The sequence below is a fragment of the Mus musculus genome, chromosome X (genome assembly GCF_000001635.26).
Source record: "Mus musculus strain C57BL/6J chromosome X, GRCm38.p6 C57BL/6J".
Lineage (NCBI taxonomy): Eukaryota > Metazoa > Chordata > Mammalia > Rodentia > Muridae > Mus > Mus musculus.
Window position 1 is genome coordinate 37,914,831 of NC_000086.7, and position 17,476 is coordinate 37,932,306.

Here is a 17,476-nt window from a genome sequence, read left to right on the forward strand (position 1 = left end):
GAAAAATTCCTGAACAGAACAGCAATGGCTTGTGCTGTAAGATCGAGAATTGACAAATGGGACCTAATGAAACTCCAAAGTTTCTGCAAGGCAAAAGACACTGTCTATAAGACAAAAAGACCACCAACAGACTGGGAAAGGATCTTTACCTATCCTAAATCAGATAGGGGACTAATATCCAACATATATAAAGAACTCAAGAAGGTGGACCTCAGAAAATCAAATAACCCCCTTAAAAAATGGGGCTCAGAACTGAACAAAGAATTCTCACCTGAGGAATACCGAATGGCAGAGAAGCACCTGAAAAAATGTTCAACATCCTTAATCATCAGGGAAATGCAAATCAAAACAACCCTGAGATTCCACCTCACACCAGTGAGAATGGCTAAGATCAAAAATTCAGGTGACAGCAGATGCTGGCGAGGATGTGGAGAAAGAGGAACACTCCTCCATTGTTGGTGGGATTGCAGGCTTGTACAACCACTCTGGAAATCAGTCTGGCGGTTCCTCAGAAAATTGGACATAGTACTACCGGAGGATCCAGCAATACCTCTCCTGGGCATATATCCAGAAGAAGCCCCAACTGGTAAGAAGGACACATGCTCCACTATGTTCATAGCAGCCTTATTTATAATAGCCAGAAACTGGAAAGAACCCAGATGCCCCTCAACAGAGGAATGGATACAGAAAATGTGGTACATCTACACAATGGAGTACTACTCAGCTATTAAAAAGAATGAATTTATGAAATTCCTAGCCAAATGGATGGACCTGGAGAGCATCATCCTGAGTGAGGTAACACAATCACAAAGGAACTCACACAATATGTACTCACTGATAAGTGGATACTAGCCCAAAACCTAGGATACCCACGATATAAGATACAATTTCCTAAACACATGAAACTCAAGAAAAATGAAGACTGAAGTGTGGACACTATGCCCCTCCTTAGAAGTGGGAACAAAACACCCATGGAAGGAGTTACAGAAACAAAGTATGGAGCTGAGATGAAAGGATGGACCATGTAGAGACTGCCATATCCAGGGATCCACCCCATAATCAGCTTCCAAATGCTGACACCATTGCATACACTAGCAAGATTTTACTGAAAGGACCCAGATGTAGCTGTCTCTTGTGAGACTATGCCGGGGCCTAGCAAACACAGAAGTGGATGCTCACAGTCAGCTAATGGATGGATCACAGGGCTCCCAATGGAGGAGCTAGAGAAAGTACCCAAGGAGCTAAAGGGATCTTCAACCCTATAGGTGGAACAACATTATGAACTAACCAGTACCCCTGAGCTCTTGACTCTAGCTGCATATGTATCAAAAGATGGCCTAGTCGGCCATCACTGGAAAGAGAGGCCCATTGGACACGCAGACTTTGTGTGCCCCGGTACAGGGGAACGCCAGGGCCAAAGGGGGGGAGTGGGAGGGTAGTAGAGTGGGGGTGGGTGGGTAAGGGGGACTTTTGGTATAGCATTGGAAATGTAAATGAGCTAAATACCTAATTAAAAAAAAAATAAAATTTAAAAAAAAAAATAAAAAAAAAAATAAAAAAAATAAAAACAAAGATCTGGGGCTGCAGAAGTGGCTCCGTGATTAAGAGCACCGGCTGCTCTTCCAGAAGACCTGGGTTCCGTTTCCAGCTTCAAGCAGGCAGTTACCAATCCTCCGTGACTTCAGTTCCAGAGGAACTGGTGCCCTCTTCTGGCCTCCAAGGGTAGCAGGCATACATACTGTGCTTTAGCACACATGCAAGCAAAACACTCATACACATAAAGATAAATGAATCTTCAAGAAATGTGTCTAATTGAGGTTTTTTCAAAATTGTTCTCTGCTCAGGCTTTCTGTAAATATTACACAGTATGAGTCTGACATAGTTGACATTCTTGGTATTCAAAAACCATACTTGGAGGCATATAATAATGTAGTTAGAGGGATTAAAAGGGACAATATTATACTCTTTGACTTCCAAGGCCAACTGTGTCCCAGAAGACTGTGGAATGCTCCCAAATGTCCTGGTGATTCACTGGTTCTCTTTCTCAGGGAAGCCATGGAAACGCCACAGTGTGGACCCTAACCAACGTGCATGGGGGCATGGGGCGAGGCCAGAGAGAATAATGTCATTCCATGTGTCAAGCAAAGGCATGGTTGGGCAAGGCTTTTCTCCCCTTATCTTCACATAGATGGAAGATTATATATATATATTTGGTTGTTCAAGCTGCCTAAATGACAGTTGTGTTACCTCTTCAGAGGGAAAAATGATGATGTGGACAGGAGACATAAACTGGACAGGGATTAGGGTAGGAATTCTAAAAATAACAGTTTCAAAGATGCTTTTGCTTCTCAAACCAGGAATGCCAACAAGGAGCCCTGCTTTCTTATCCCCTCCTAAATGAACATCTCTTCCTGGAGAGTGAGAACTTAAAACGCCAGTCCAAACATTAATCCCTTCTAGTGAACAAAAGCTTGACCACTAGATGTTCGTGATAAAAATGGGATCGGAGCTGTTGCACAGTTTTATGTCACCTCCTAAATGGTCTCAGTGTTATCTCCTCAGAGTGGGCATAGGCAAAGAATGGGACCCGCTTCTAGGTGGAACATGCCCTTGTCTCCTTCCGTAAGTCCTCATCCTGTGGGGCTAGTCAGATTCCTGGCTAGAGGACCAACCCTCAGAAGGTGGATTCACCTTAAGACAGTATACTTTTCCTTTCCAGAGTTCTTGCTCCCTTAGTGCAGTTCCCAGAAGCCATCACACCTTGAAGCAGGGCTGGGCTTGCCAGCCTTTTCCCAGGCCCACACTGAGAAAGGGGTAATAATTTCTTTTTATTTCCCATTGTCTTTTTCCTTTTGGATGCTGGCCAGAGCCAAAAGATACTTCTAAACTCCCTAGCTAATGTCCAGGGCTTACTCTTTTTCTAAAGCTCCCCTCCTCACCATGCGTTTGCCTGTTTGCAGGCAAACCTTCATGCAGACTTAGCTCAAGCAGCATGGTCCTTGGTCCTTCTCATCGCTACCCCAGGTATTCCCTTGCAGGCAGCTGTGAGGTTTGTAGCTTGCCTATGCGGAGTTTTTCTTTTTGGAAGAATTTGTACTTCAGCTTCTATTTGACTTTATTCTTTCTCTTAATTTATATTTGTGTCTGTTTTTTAATTATTATTATTATTATTATTTTACTAATGAGACTAGAAATCCAAAGAGAGGACTCCAGTTTCCATGTATCATATTGTGGCTCTGTTGAGATGCCAAGATTTCCAGATACCTGTCCTTCCTGACTTATTTTATTTTATTTTATTTATTTTTGAGACAGGGTTTCTCTGTGTAGCCATGACTGTCCTAGAGCTCACTCTGTAGACCAGGCTGGCCTCAATCTCAGAGATCTGACTGCATTTGCCTCTGGATTGCTGGGACTAAAGGTGTGCGCAGAGAAAATGAGCCAATTTCTGTACTCTCAGATAGTATCAGAACTTGCTGTTGCTATTAAATGGTCATTCTGACAAACTACTTTCTAAATATTTAGGTTTATACCCATAGACCTGGGCTGTTCTCAACTCAGAGAGGCTTCTTTTTGCAGTGGGCAGAAATCAACAGGGAGATCTCTAAGGAGTCAACGTGCGGAGAAGAGAGTTAGCACTGAGCCCTAATTGAACCACCTGTTGCAGTTCCTCCTACCACCCACCAAGGCTTAAGGAACATCCTGGATGTGGAAGTGAAAATGAACCAAAGAGCTGGAGGAAGGAGAGCAGGGCTGTGGAATTAACTCTTCTGGGCATAAGATGGTTATGGAACTCGTGACACACAGCAGCTGGAGTTACCTACAGATGATCAAGCCAGCCAAAATTCTATCCTAGATCAGGGCGGGGGGGATCTCTAGGTCTCACTCTTTATCGAGAAGCTATTGACAGTTGATGGGTCCTGGGGGAGGGAACGTCATTCTTTGAGGGTTAGCCACTAATAGAGGAGTCCCAGACTTCAGCGCGGGCTCCACATCCATGCAAACATGGGCAACACTAACTGGAATTAGTGGGCCATAAAAAAAATTGTTAAGCCATTTGGGTTGGCACTGCTCTCCACAGAAGTCATACACTAACAAAACCCCTGGTACCAGGCATGAGAAACATCTTTTCAAATGGTTCAGCAGGGTAATACAGGTGACTCACCAAATAATATAGGCTATTGATGTAGCCCTTGGTTGCCTCTCATAGGTTGAGGGTGGTACCCCGTTGCTGAAGACACTCACACTTAGGGCATAGGATCAGATGGTTCAAGCTGGAGCTGACCTGAAAGCCTCTTTTCTGTAGTCTGGTTTCCATGGTTCCAGAGAATACTATGCAAGCTGCCATGGAGGGGAGCAATTAAACAGCCGTCCTCATTTTCAACACCTATGAACCGTAACAGTTACACACAGCAAGATATACATAAAGGTGCAATAAACGACACTTACATGTTGATGGTAACCACCAGCTGTTTAATTTGACCTAAGGCCTACTCAACAGGAGGGAAATTAGGCCTGGTACTAGAAACCCAACCAGCATCCTAAAACCAGTGAGACCAAGGTCCTTAGAAAAAAATATGCTCTATGCACTTTGCTAGGCCAGCATAATTCCTTACCATATTCTCAATATTTATTCTTATACCCACAAGTCTAGCTACCACCTCTCATCAAAGATGCTTCTCTTTAAAACAAACAGAAACCATCACTGAACACCACAACTGGGACACAATGCAGAGAGCAATAGATCAAGTGGAGCCGTTTAGATCACAGCTCCTGCATCTATGGCTCAGGGAACATCATAGACAAGGGAACCAGAATACTAGGAAAGCCACTGTGAAGAGTCTCTCCTAGAAATGGCTGCAAAAACAAGACCATAAGACTAACATTATCAATGGATGCATTAATGTGGACAGGACATTTTTGCAAGGCCCAGCCCTTACAACAGGACTATAGGCAATTAGTGACTTCTGGGAGAAGGAGCCTCTGTAAAAGTAGGTTTTATTTGCCTGTTTGTCATCTTGGATGCTTACTGCCTCTGTCTGCTAATCTAGGCCTAGTCCAGGAAGTGTCTAACCTCTGCACAATCTTATCTAGGCCTGAATGTTTTCAGCTTCTGAGACTTACTGCTGAGTAAGCTTGCCCTTTCTAGCTCTTTCTGATCTCTGGCTGAATGATTTAACTCAGCTGTTCTGGCTCAAACTACTCTCTTAGCTGAGTGACTTGATCTGGCTTCTCTTACCTTCTCTGAATTGCTCTGCTTGGCTTCAAACTAACTCTTAACAATCTTTTCGAATCTTCTGGCTCCTTCTAGTTCTCTGGCTCCTTTTGTCTTTACCTGTGTCTAGTTCTTCTCTCTTCAACCTGTCTCCATAAAAGTCTCCCAGTAAAACTTCCTCTTATCTTTCTCCTTTTCTGTGCTTCTCCCTTAAGTAGCTTCCCTTTCTACTCTTCTCTTGTGAGAGTTGGGTATATCCTATTCTGTCAAATCTTTCTCTGATTCATCACTTTGTCTGCCACTTAATTAGACAGCACTTTCAAACACGACTACTTTGTTCTACTGTAAGACCCCCTTTCGGCTCGAAAGCTAGGGGTTTTTATGGGGTAAGAGGCTTAGGGGTGTGGAATTCAGCACAGCGACACACTATTGGCTTATTCAAACATCAGCAGAAAAATTACATGTACGTGCAGGGTGTCAGAGTTCTGTGAGTTGTTGACTCAGTTCAGATAGCCCTGTTATGCCCTCACATTCCTCTTTATCTTATGGTCAAGATGTTCCCAGGAATGTTTTAACTACAGGGCATACCCAGGTTTGTTTTTCTTTTTTCTCAGCCCCAGGCAGCCTCTAGGCTCACAAACAACCAGCAATTTCTGAGTACTTTATATGAGTTACAGGTCTTGAAATTTCATCTTTCTTTCATTACATAATAACTTTACCATCATTTTTGGGATTAAAGATATATACTAAGGACATGTCTGTATTCTGGCCAGAGGGACTAAAGGTATGTGCCATGTCTGCATTCCAGCTGGACTACATAGACCTAGGTCTTCTAATGTAATCCCTTGCCACAACAGCCTCTATAAGCCTCTTCCAGAGATGAACTCCCTTATTAATTATCCAACGCAGAGTGGTCAGGATTGAAATCATAGACACACAAACAATGAAAGTGGACCCAGCAGGTTGTACTTATATCCTCTATGTGCACACATATGTATCTAACAATAAAGTAAAAGGGGACTATCAATTTGAGAGTGGTGGAGGGACATGGGATGAATCTGAAGGAAGTTACCTGGGAAAAGCTGGAAGGAGGAAATGGAAGGGGGGAAATGATGTGATTCTATTTCAATTAAAAACATAATTTTAAAAAGACATGAAGTTGGGAAGAGGATGTGTTGTGAGGGAATATGTAGAGCTGGGTTGAGGAAATAGGGTTAAATGTAATGTTTCATTGTATTTATGTATGAATCTTTAAGAATAAAGAAAACATTTAAAACTGTACCATAAAAAGCTACTGGTTACAGGGTAACTATCTAAGCACAGATAAGTAGTTTCACTGAGAACATGAAACTCATAGTCTTCAATCAAATGTTCTGATTCCTTGTGGAAATTACATAGTTTTGATAACTTGTAGTAAACAGAAAACTAGTCCATCAGATATTTAGAGCAACCAAAGCTGGGAAACTCACTCTTATCAATTATCATTTCTATTTGAGGATGTTTTATGTATTTAATGATATTCCCTTAGGAAATACTAGAAATGACCATTAAATAAAAGAATAAGCAGGTCAATGGTGGCGCACACCTTTAATCCCAGCACTCGGGAGGCAGAGGCAGGTGGATTTCTGAGTTTAAGGCCAGCCTGGTCTACAGAGTGAGTTCCAGGACAGCCAGGGCTACACAGAAAAACCCTGTCTTGAAAAAGAAAAAAAAAAAGAATAAAAATTTGGAGACTGAAAACCAAAATCTACATTTGTGAAATGTTAGTCTTAATCAAACTCAACCCAATGGGATGTCTATTACTCACAAAATAAAAAATAACTTCTGTGGGCAAGGATGAAGAAAGTCACCCTAATAAAGCACTTACCAAGTGAATGTAAAATGGTATAGCTGCTGTGAAAAAATGGTGCCAAGTTCCTCAAAGCCATCGACATGAAATTACAACTCTGTTAATTTATTCCATTTCTGGAGAACTGAAAGAACAGGGGCAAACACATGGATACACACATGGATAAACACATGGATACACACATGGATAAGCACATGGATACACACATGGATAAACACATGGATACACACATGGATAAACACATGGACACACACATGGATAAACACATGGACACACACATGGATAAACACATGGATACACACATGGATAAACACATGGATACACACATGGATAAGCACATGGATACACACATGGATAAACATATGGATACACACATGGATAAACACATGGATACACACATGGATAAACACATGGACACACACATGGATAAACACATGGACACACACATGGATAAACACATGGATACACACATGGATAAACACATGGACACACACATGGATAAACACATGGATACACACATGGATAAACACATGGATACACACATGGATAAACATATGGATACACACACAGAGTCATACTAGCATTGTTCATAACAGCTGAGAGGAGAAGAACTCACAGGTCCCATGATTCATAAATGAACAAATATGTGGTCTGTATGCAGTATGGGACATTATTCATACTTAAATAGGAACAAACCCATAGATGCAACCACTCTTCAAAAATGGAATGGTTTTCCAAAACTACAATATAGTTGAATTTTGAAAACTTTGTGTCAAGACATAATCCAGATCTAATAGGAAAAAAAATGTCATAAAATTCCATTAATGTGCGTTCTACCACAGTCAAAATCACAATGATAGAAAGTATAGTATAATAGAATTGTCTTAGGGTTACATTGCTGTAAGGAGACACCATGACCAACGCCACTCATATAAGGGCAAACATTTAATTAAGGCTTACAGTTTCAGAGGTTCAGTCCATTGTCATCACGGTGGAAAGTATGGCAGGGTTCAGGCAGACTTGGTGCTGGAGAAGAAGCTGAGAGTTCTTGATCTGAAGGCAACCAGAAGGAAAGTATCCTTGGCAGGCAGCCAGGAGGAGGGTCTCTTCCGTGTTGGATGGAGCTTGAGCATGAAGAACCTTAAAGCCCACCTCCAGAGTGGCACACTTCCTCCAACAAGGCCATACCTCCTAATAGTGCCACATCCCATGGGCCAAGCATATTCAGACCACTACAAGTATTTTATAAGAACAAATACACTAAGAACTCACATCTTTTTGATGGTCCCAGTGTTGGTAGCACTGGGAAAACTCATCCTTATCTCTAACTGGCTCCTGGATAAGAAGGACATTATAAGGATTCTCCAAGATTTCCAGGACAAGATGGACTGGCCATCTGCTGGTATTCTTTGTGCAATGATTTTTCTCTTATTTTGCACTCTTCTAGCCTGAAACTTACCCTAAAAATCAGGGGGAGAGGAGGGTACCTTTAATATATAAAACAGTTCGACTCATGATGGAAACTATACATCCTGTAACTTTATGTGGCAGTGAGATTTTTAAATGCCACAGAAGAACTTAATTTTTAATTGCTCAAATACTTTAAAGGGTTGATAGTATAGCTCAGGGGTTAAGTGGTTTGTCATAAATGTGAGAAGCCCTGGCTTCCATTCCTAGTATCACAATAATAGTGAGTATAATAATAAACTGCCCCACTAAACTGTCTCAGTATGGATAATGCCATACTCAGTTCTTAGTATGTGACTACAGAGCACTGGTTCTGTTTCAGGCTTGACAGTATATCCAGTATTTTAAATTTTCCCTCCAATTTAAATATTTTAATGCTTTCTTCCAGGATATTCGAGTTCTAGCTTATGAGTTGCTCCCAATCTTTGATGTGAGGAGCTATGGAAAACAACTACTCTCCAAATACCCATGAACCATGAAAAGGCCATAGGCAAGCAAGGCCTGTGAAACTGCCAGGTCCTACTTTAATGAAGTTGCTGTTGTATTGTCCTCTTGCATATTCCCAAACTACTGATTTGTGAGACAAAGGGCCCTTCTTGTTTAGTGCCAATGCTCCTCTTCTCACTCTTTGGAGTCCTTACCCTTAGTACCTAGCATGAAAATCCAGAGCAATAGTATTCTTGTTGGAAGACTCTGGGGCAGTAGTGGCCAGAATCATACACATAACATATGCTCCCAATGCTGGTTTCAGAACACAGATCTTATGATGTGTATAAAACAGAGCAGGAGAGGCCTGAGTAAAGTCTTTCAGAGATATTCATGCTCAGAGGTTTGCAAGTGGATAAGAACATTATATTTTCACTTCTTTGTAGCCAATGTATCCCCCTGCTTTCAGAAATTCATTGCGAGCATTCCAGGCCAACTTGAAGAGAGACAGGTAGCTTAACAATCTTCAGTTTCCTGGCTCTGTATCTGAATGAGAATGTGGCATTCTCCCCACCCTGAGCCAGGTCTGCCTGTGAGCCCAGATGGGGGCTCTGGGCCTTAGCCTCAGGTGCCTGCTATATTGGGCTGCTGTTTTATAAGCACCATCCCCGAATCTGCAGATACCCTTTCATGACTGTATTCATACAAGGACACTGCTGAGTATGTGATGGCTAAAGAAAGCCCATTTTATGTTAGGCATCCATCCTGGTACCCACTAGCCATTTGTCTCTGACTCCAATCCCTGGAAGATAAGTTCCCAGTAACGTTGACTCAGTGATTCCCCCACCCAAAAATGTACAGCCATGACTATTTTGTTCTGCTATGACTAACTGCTTTTTTGCTTCTAGAACTTGCTACACAGATACACAAGATTGCTTTGAGTTGCCTTAACTACTTAACAGAACAGTTTTTGATTGTTTGTGTAGATATTGAAGATCTTCAGGTTTTTTTTTAAATTCTTCCCCAGACCCCTCTTTCATGGCAATCTCAAATTTGGCTCAGATATTATTGGTCCTGGTAGCAGATAATCAATTAATCTTTTGATTATAATTGCATTGAGTCTCTGTTCCCCTCCCAGAGCTCACAAACTCTATAACAAGTACAGTTAATGACATCATCCCAATGATCTCTTCTTTTTCTTTTTTCTAAATCTACTGCTGATAAAAGTGATATTTTTGTCTCTCTTTAAAATGTATTGCTGTTGTTCTTTTTGAGGCAGTATCTCTCTCTGCAGCCTTGGCTGAAACGTACTGTTTAGTCCAAGCTAGCCTTGAACTCACAGGGATCTACTTATCTACCAAATGTTTGGGTTAAAGACACGAGCAACCACACCTGGCCACTTTAAATTATTATTTTATTTTATGTGTATAGGTGTTTCCCCTGTGTGTATGTCTGTGCGTCACAGACATGCCTGGTGATCACAGAAATCAGAGGAGGCTGCTAGATCCACAGGATTGGAGTCACAGAAAATTGTTAGCCACTATAAGGGTGCTGGGAAATGAACCTGGATTCTCTGGAAGAACACCCAGTGCTGCCATCTCTCCATTCCCATAGATGATACTTTTCTATAGCCACAGATAACTACCTTTAGATTGGATCCAATAAACCTATAAATTCATTACTATCTCCTAAATGAATTAAAAAGAATTTTGTGTTACCTACCATAGGTGAACATGTGTCACAAAGTAAGAACAGATATTCATTACCAACAAATATTAAAACATGCAGTTCTTTTTTTTCCTTTCTTTTTTAAATTATTTTATTTTAATTAGATATTTTCTTCATTTACATTTCCAATGTTATCCCAAAAGTCCCCCATATCCTCCCACGCCCCCACTCCCCTACCCACCCACTCTCACTTCTTGGCCCTGGCGTTCCCCTGTACTGAGGCATATAAAGTTTGTATGTCCAATGGGCCTCTCTTTCCACTGATGGCCGACTAGGCCATCTTTTGATACATATGCAGCTAGAGTCAAGAGCTCCAGGGAACTGGTTAGTTTATATTGTTGTTCCACCTATAGGGTTGCAGTTCCCTTTAGCTCCTTGGGTACTTTCTCTAGCTCCTCCATTGGGGGCCCTGTGATCCGTCCAATAGGTGACTGTGAGCATCCACTTCTGTGTTTGCCAGGCCCCGGCATAGTCTTACAAGAGACAGCTATATCAGGGTCCTTTCAGCAAAATCTTGCTAGTGTATGCAATGGTGTCAGCGTTTGGAGGCTGATTATGGGATGGATCCCCGGGTATGGCAGTCTCTAGATGGTCTGTCCTTTTGTCTCAGCTCCAAACTTTGTCTCTGTAACTCCTTCCATGGGTGTTTTGTTCCCAATTCTAAGAAGGGCCAAAGTGTCCACACTTTGGTCTTCATTCTTCTTGAGTTTCATGTGTTTTGCAAATTGTATCTTATATCTTGGGTATTCTAAGTTTCTGGGCTAATATCCACTTATCAGTGAGTACATATGATGTGAGTTCTTTTGTGATTGGGTTACCTCACTCAGGATGATGCCCTCCAGGTCCATCCATTTGCCTAGGAATTTCATAAATTCATTCTTTTTAATAGCTGAGTAGTACTCCATTGTGTATAGAACACTTTTTAGGCAGAACTTAACCCCAGAAGAACCTACAAGTATAGGCATAGCATTGGGAGAAAAATCATTGAGAGTGAGCTCTATTGTGACATCAGAGCAGGAGGAGAGAGCAAGATTAGAAGGACAATGCAGAGTGGAATAACTTAGAAACTATAGGTAACATAAAAAGCTAAGAGAGAAATGTGCAGAATGCAGAAGAAAAGAGGAAAAAAAGAAGAAGCTGTAGAGAGAGCAGAAGGAGCAGGCACCCTTTTCCTCACCATGGGACAGAATAGGTCTTAATAACAAGGCAGGCTTAGTCTTATTAAAGGAACACAGCTTTCTTCTTAAGAACTTTGGTTTAATTCTTTTAACATTAAAATAGTAGAAGCTTTTACTTTCTTTATGCAATAAAGATTGATGCTCATTTTTCATCCAGAATGAGTGAGTTCTTTCTGCACTGGTGCTTGATCTTTTGCTCCACAAGTATATGTAAGTATGGATGTGTGTAAGTATGTAATTATGAGAACGCATGCAAGCTGAACCTAACTGGTTGAATAGAAATGTATGAATGTACATGCATGAATATGTATATGAATGTATGTGTTTATACGTATTTGCCTATATAAACATTTTTTCCTTCTGCGAGGGTTACATGCTTCTCCTGGTTCAATAGACATGTATTGCTCCAAACTTCCGTCTAGCCCGACAAGCAAGAGGCATCTGGACAATAAAGAAAAGGCTCTAGGCTTTACTTAATCTCTTGCTGTTTTAGGATGAGGTGCTAAATGCCAGAAAGTGCAGTTTCTGGCCTCAGAGAATCACAGAAGGCAGGTCAGCTACAATGACATAGTAGTAACTTAGACTTAGAGAAGCAAACTTTCTATTATACTGCAATCCTAAATATCTCATAAGAAAAATCCTTACCCTCAGCAGATGTTCTTCCCCCTCCCCTGCCTCAAGAAGAACCGACAAGAAAGAAGACCCGGCTGGGGCTGACCCCTGCTCTTCATGTACCTCCTTCCTGTGAATGTTGGGAGTAACCTCTTAGGAAACTTCTCTTAAAGTCTATGGTTGAAATGAACCATAGACTTTCGTTTATTTCTTGAGTATAGGTGGAACTCAGTCCTGTGCAGAAATAAACTGTTCCCCTTAGATTCTTTCCATTCCTACCCTTGTACATATCTGTGGTCCAACATGAGTGCAGAAGAAGTGAGAGTAGCACGAATGGGGCAAAGCAAAGAATATTATGTGTCAGTGTAACCCACAGAGGTACTTGGGAAAATGGTGATGAGCAAAGAATATGGAACTTGGGCTATCACCTCATGGAAAGTCTCTTTGCTCTTCTGTTTAGATGACATTTCCTTCACTTACTGAAACCAATGGCTTGTGCTGTAAGATCAAGGATTGACAAATGGGACCTCATAAAATTGCAAATCTTCTGTAAGGCAAAAGACACTTTCAATAGGACAAAATGGTAACCAATAGATTGGGAAAAGGTCTTTACCAATCCTACATCTGATAGAGGGCTAATATTCAATATATACAAAGAACTCAAGAAGGTAGACTCCAGAGAATCAAATAACCTTATTAAAAATGGGGTACAGAGCTAAACAAAAAATTCTCAACTGAGGAATATTGACTGTCCCACCTGGGAATTCATTCCATATACAGTTACCAAATCCAGACACTATTGTGGGTACCAAGAAGTGCTTACTGAAAGGAGCCTGATATGGCTGCCTCCTGAGAGGCCCTGCTAGAACCTTACAAATACAAAGGTGGATGTTCGCAGCCAACCATTGAACTGAGTGCACTCCATGGAGTTAGAGAAAGAACTGAAGGACTTGAAGGGGTTTGCAACCCCATAGGAAGAACAACAATATCAACCAACCAGACCCCCCCACCCCAGAACTCCCAGGGACTAAGCCATCAACAAAGGAGCATACATGGCTCCAGCAGCATATGTAGCAGAGGAGACCTTGTCAGGCATCAAGGGAGGAGAGGTCCTTGGTCCTATGAAAGCTAGATAGATGCCCCAGTGTAAGGGAATTGAGGGCTGGGAGGTGGGAGTAGGTGGGTGGGTGGGTGGGTGGGTGGAGGAACACCCTCATAGAAGCAGGGGGAGTGAGGATGTGATAGAGTGTTTCTGGGAGGGAGGGAAATGGGGAAAGGGGATAACATTTGAAATGTAAATGAAGAAAATATCCAATCAAAAAAGACAAAATCATGGCAGTAGCTAAAAAAGAAAAAGAAAAGAAAACTATACACCAACATTTTACTAAGTTAAGAAAATAAATAGGGCCGGGCGGTGGTGGCGCACGCCTTTGATCCCAGCACGTGGGAGGCAGAGACAGGCGGATTTCTGAGTTCGAGGTCAGCCTGGTCTACAAAGTGAGTTCCAGGACAGCCAAGAGTATACCGAGAAACCCTGTCTCAAAAACAAAAAAAACAAAAAAAACAAAACAAAACAAAACAAAAACAAAAACAAAAACAAAAAACAAAAAACAAAAAACAAAAAAAAGAAAGAAAAAGAAAATAAATAGGATGAATATGTTGAGAATTCACCTTGCTATTGCTGAGATAAATGCTGAGAAGTTAAGGTGGCCTTGACAAGCATCTCTTTTACTGAGCCTGAAAGCTGGGGTAGTGGTACATTTGGAGAGAGCTCTCTAGTTATTGCATCTGCCAAAGGGGGAACCTGTGCCTGGGTAGCGTGTAGATGGTATGTGTTCTCAGCTCCCTGCAATGGGTTTGTGTGTGTGTGTGTGTGTGTGTGTGTGTGATGTTTCTCTTCTTCGCCACTGCCTTTGATGCCACCAACTTCTATTCCAGGAAGCCTGGAACATTAGCAGCAGCGTGGTGTTCTCCTGGATCCTTTTCTCTCCTCTTCTAGTCCCGTTGCAGTCTGTGTGGCTGATAACGTCTCACTCCTTCCCTCTCCTACCTGTGTGATCACTGCTGATTTTTATTTTATTTTATTTTATTTTATTTTATTTTATTTTACTTTAGTAGGTAGCAAATACACCGAGAAGATCAGAGAAATGAGAGCCATGATGTGTGGGAGGGGTTCGGGGAGCTACAGACTGAGCTGAGTGATGGCCAGCACCTGCCTGGAAATTCAATGTGATGGGCAGGCAGGAGGGTCACAGACATGAAAAACAGAGAAGCCACAGCCAGAGAGGAAGGAGAACAGAAACTGCAAATGCTGTGAGAGCAAACAGCTCCCATCAGGATAGGAGGGTCACCAAACTGAGAGTCCTCCGGGTGTGTGTGTGTCTGGGTTTGAGATTTTATAGGATCCTTTGTCAAGATTCCCTTTCTTCCTCTCGTATTGGACCTTCTAGGGATAACCTCTCTAAGGAGAGCTCTTTTATTCCTTTACAAATTGCAGTTAACGAGTTGTTCTTTCTTTTAATATTTTAAAAGATAACATTTTAACAGTTCTTTGTAATAATTACACTGATCTGGGATCTGGATAGGGAACTACTACTCTAAGAGCTAGAAGTATGCCCCTCTTAAAGGGATCATCCATCTTTCCATCAGTCTAAGATCACCCGATCCTCTTGCAGACTTATCCTGAACCTGAAGCAGGCTTCGAGTAGTCTTGAATCTTGTTGCATTACGGGTAAGAACAGTGCTGATATAGCTGTCTCTTGTCAGAGTATGCCTGGGCCTAGCAAACATAGAAGTGGATGCTCACAGTCGGCTATTGGATGGATCACATGGCCCCCAATGAAGGAGCTAGAGAAAGTACCCAAGAAGCTAAAGGGATCTGCAACCCTATAGGTGGAACAACATTATGAACTAACCAGTACCCCGGAGCTCTTGACTCTAGCTGCATATGTATCAAAAGATGGCCTAGGCGGCCATCACTGGAAAGAGAGGCCCATTGGACACGCAAACTTTATATGCCCCAGTACAGGGGAACGCCAGGGCCAAAAAAGGGGAGTGGGTGGGTAGGGGAGTGGGGGTGGGTGGCTATGGGGGACTTTTGGTATAGCATTGGAAATGTAAATGAGCTAAATACCTAATAAAAAATGGAAAAAAAAAGAACAGTGCCACACTGTTTGAAATGTTAGAAGTGTACTGGGCTGTCATTGAACTCCCTGCAATGATTTGTGTGAATGACTCAGTGTCAGGAGCTGCCTTTAGCAGGGAGTTCTCAGCCAAAACTAGAGAAGAGCCAAGAGTAAACAGAGGAAGGGGCACTGGCATATGCAAATTCCCTGTGATACTCTGTCAGAGCTGTGAGGTAAGACTTCTCCTAGGAGAAGACTTGCTCCTCTGACACCTGGGGTTCTGAGATTCTCACCCACCACAGGCAGGGAATTGCCTGTGGAAACGCTAATCCAATAAGACCCCGGCTACACTCTGAGTGAAGGTGAAATGTCCCAAACAGGCCTGCTTCCATCAGTGTGTCCCCACAGGCCACCATTAATGGAGCTCTGTGACCTAAAGCTCCTGCCTCCTGGTCCCTGACTCCTGGATTCTGACCCCTGGCCCCTGGCCCCTGGCCTCTGACCCTTGGGCCCAGACCCCTGGCTTCCTGCCCCTAGGTCTTGGCTGCTGGGCCCTGGGTCCTGGGCCCTGGATCCTGGCTCTTCACACTTGTTATCAGTCACAGAAAGCATTATTAGAATGGTGGGTACAAAGATGGCTCTCTATGGACCCTTCATGGCCACCAAGAAAATGTGGCCTGAGACTAAGCTGGTATACCCATGAGCATTGGACTCTTCTATATTAACCATGCCATATGGAGTGCCTGTTATTAAGCTGTGCCTGAAATCACAGAGAGAAGGGGTCAGCTTAGCCCATTGAGTAATAAATATCATCATGGAGAAAACAAGCAAGCATTCAGATGTCACTGAGGCCTGAAGCTATGGGGTAGAGTTTGTATTCTCATGATTCAAATACTTAATGGGACAATTGATATTGTTGAGGAATAGATGGCTCCCAAGTGTGACACTGGGTTCCATCCTCAGAGCCACAGGCAAAGAAAGCATGAGGAATGTCTACTGCCATGTGCCTGTGATTGATTCACCCAGAGTGAGGACCAGCTTTGTGTCAGGGTAGACAGTCAGCTGAGGCTGTTGACTCTCCCCTACAGTTTTAATGTTTTTGATAGTTTCTTCCAAGATTAAATGACATGACTAGATTATGAGGGGCTCCAAGTCCTTGATACTGTCCCAGTACCTCATAGTAGGATACTGACATCTGACCACCAGATATGAAGCTGCCCCTTGTTACTCTTGATAAGTGTTCATTTCTGGTAGGAAAAATACAGAAATCTCAAAATGTACTCTTATTTTCAGTCCTAAGCAAGCAAAGGGCCGGCTTTGACTGGTCACCTTCATTGTGAAGTCAGCAATGAGTAAGAAGGAACTCTGGAGATTTTTAGATAGCAGAGTGTCTCAGATAGCGCCTTAAGCAAGGCTTCTGAGTCAGGCCAGGCTGACTCCCTCCCTGTTCCCACTCTAGGCTGTTTCCCTTCCCAGGAGCACTAGAAACAAGTATCTAGCCTCTCCCTTTCCACCCCTTAAGGTTCTCATTCCCCATTTTGTCCCAGATAGAGCCACTTAAACATTTGATTTTTAGCTCCATAAGATTTAACATTGAACTGTTGCTTCTCCCAAAGTCAAGTGTTCCTCTTCCTGTTCTTCATGACCCACTAACCCCTCTCACATCGCCCTTCTCCTGAGACACCCTTAACAGGAACCAGGTAGAGAGGTTAGGACACTGACCAGAGAAGTCCTAGGAAAGGTGGTGTCAGACAGCCTGGAGGCAGGAGAGAGGTTAACACTGACCATAAAGATTCGGAGACTCCATCTTCCCTTGTTCTTCCGGGATGGTGGGGCCATTATGTATCCCAGCCCTGCTCTTGATCTGATCTGCCTTTTG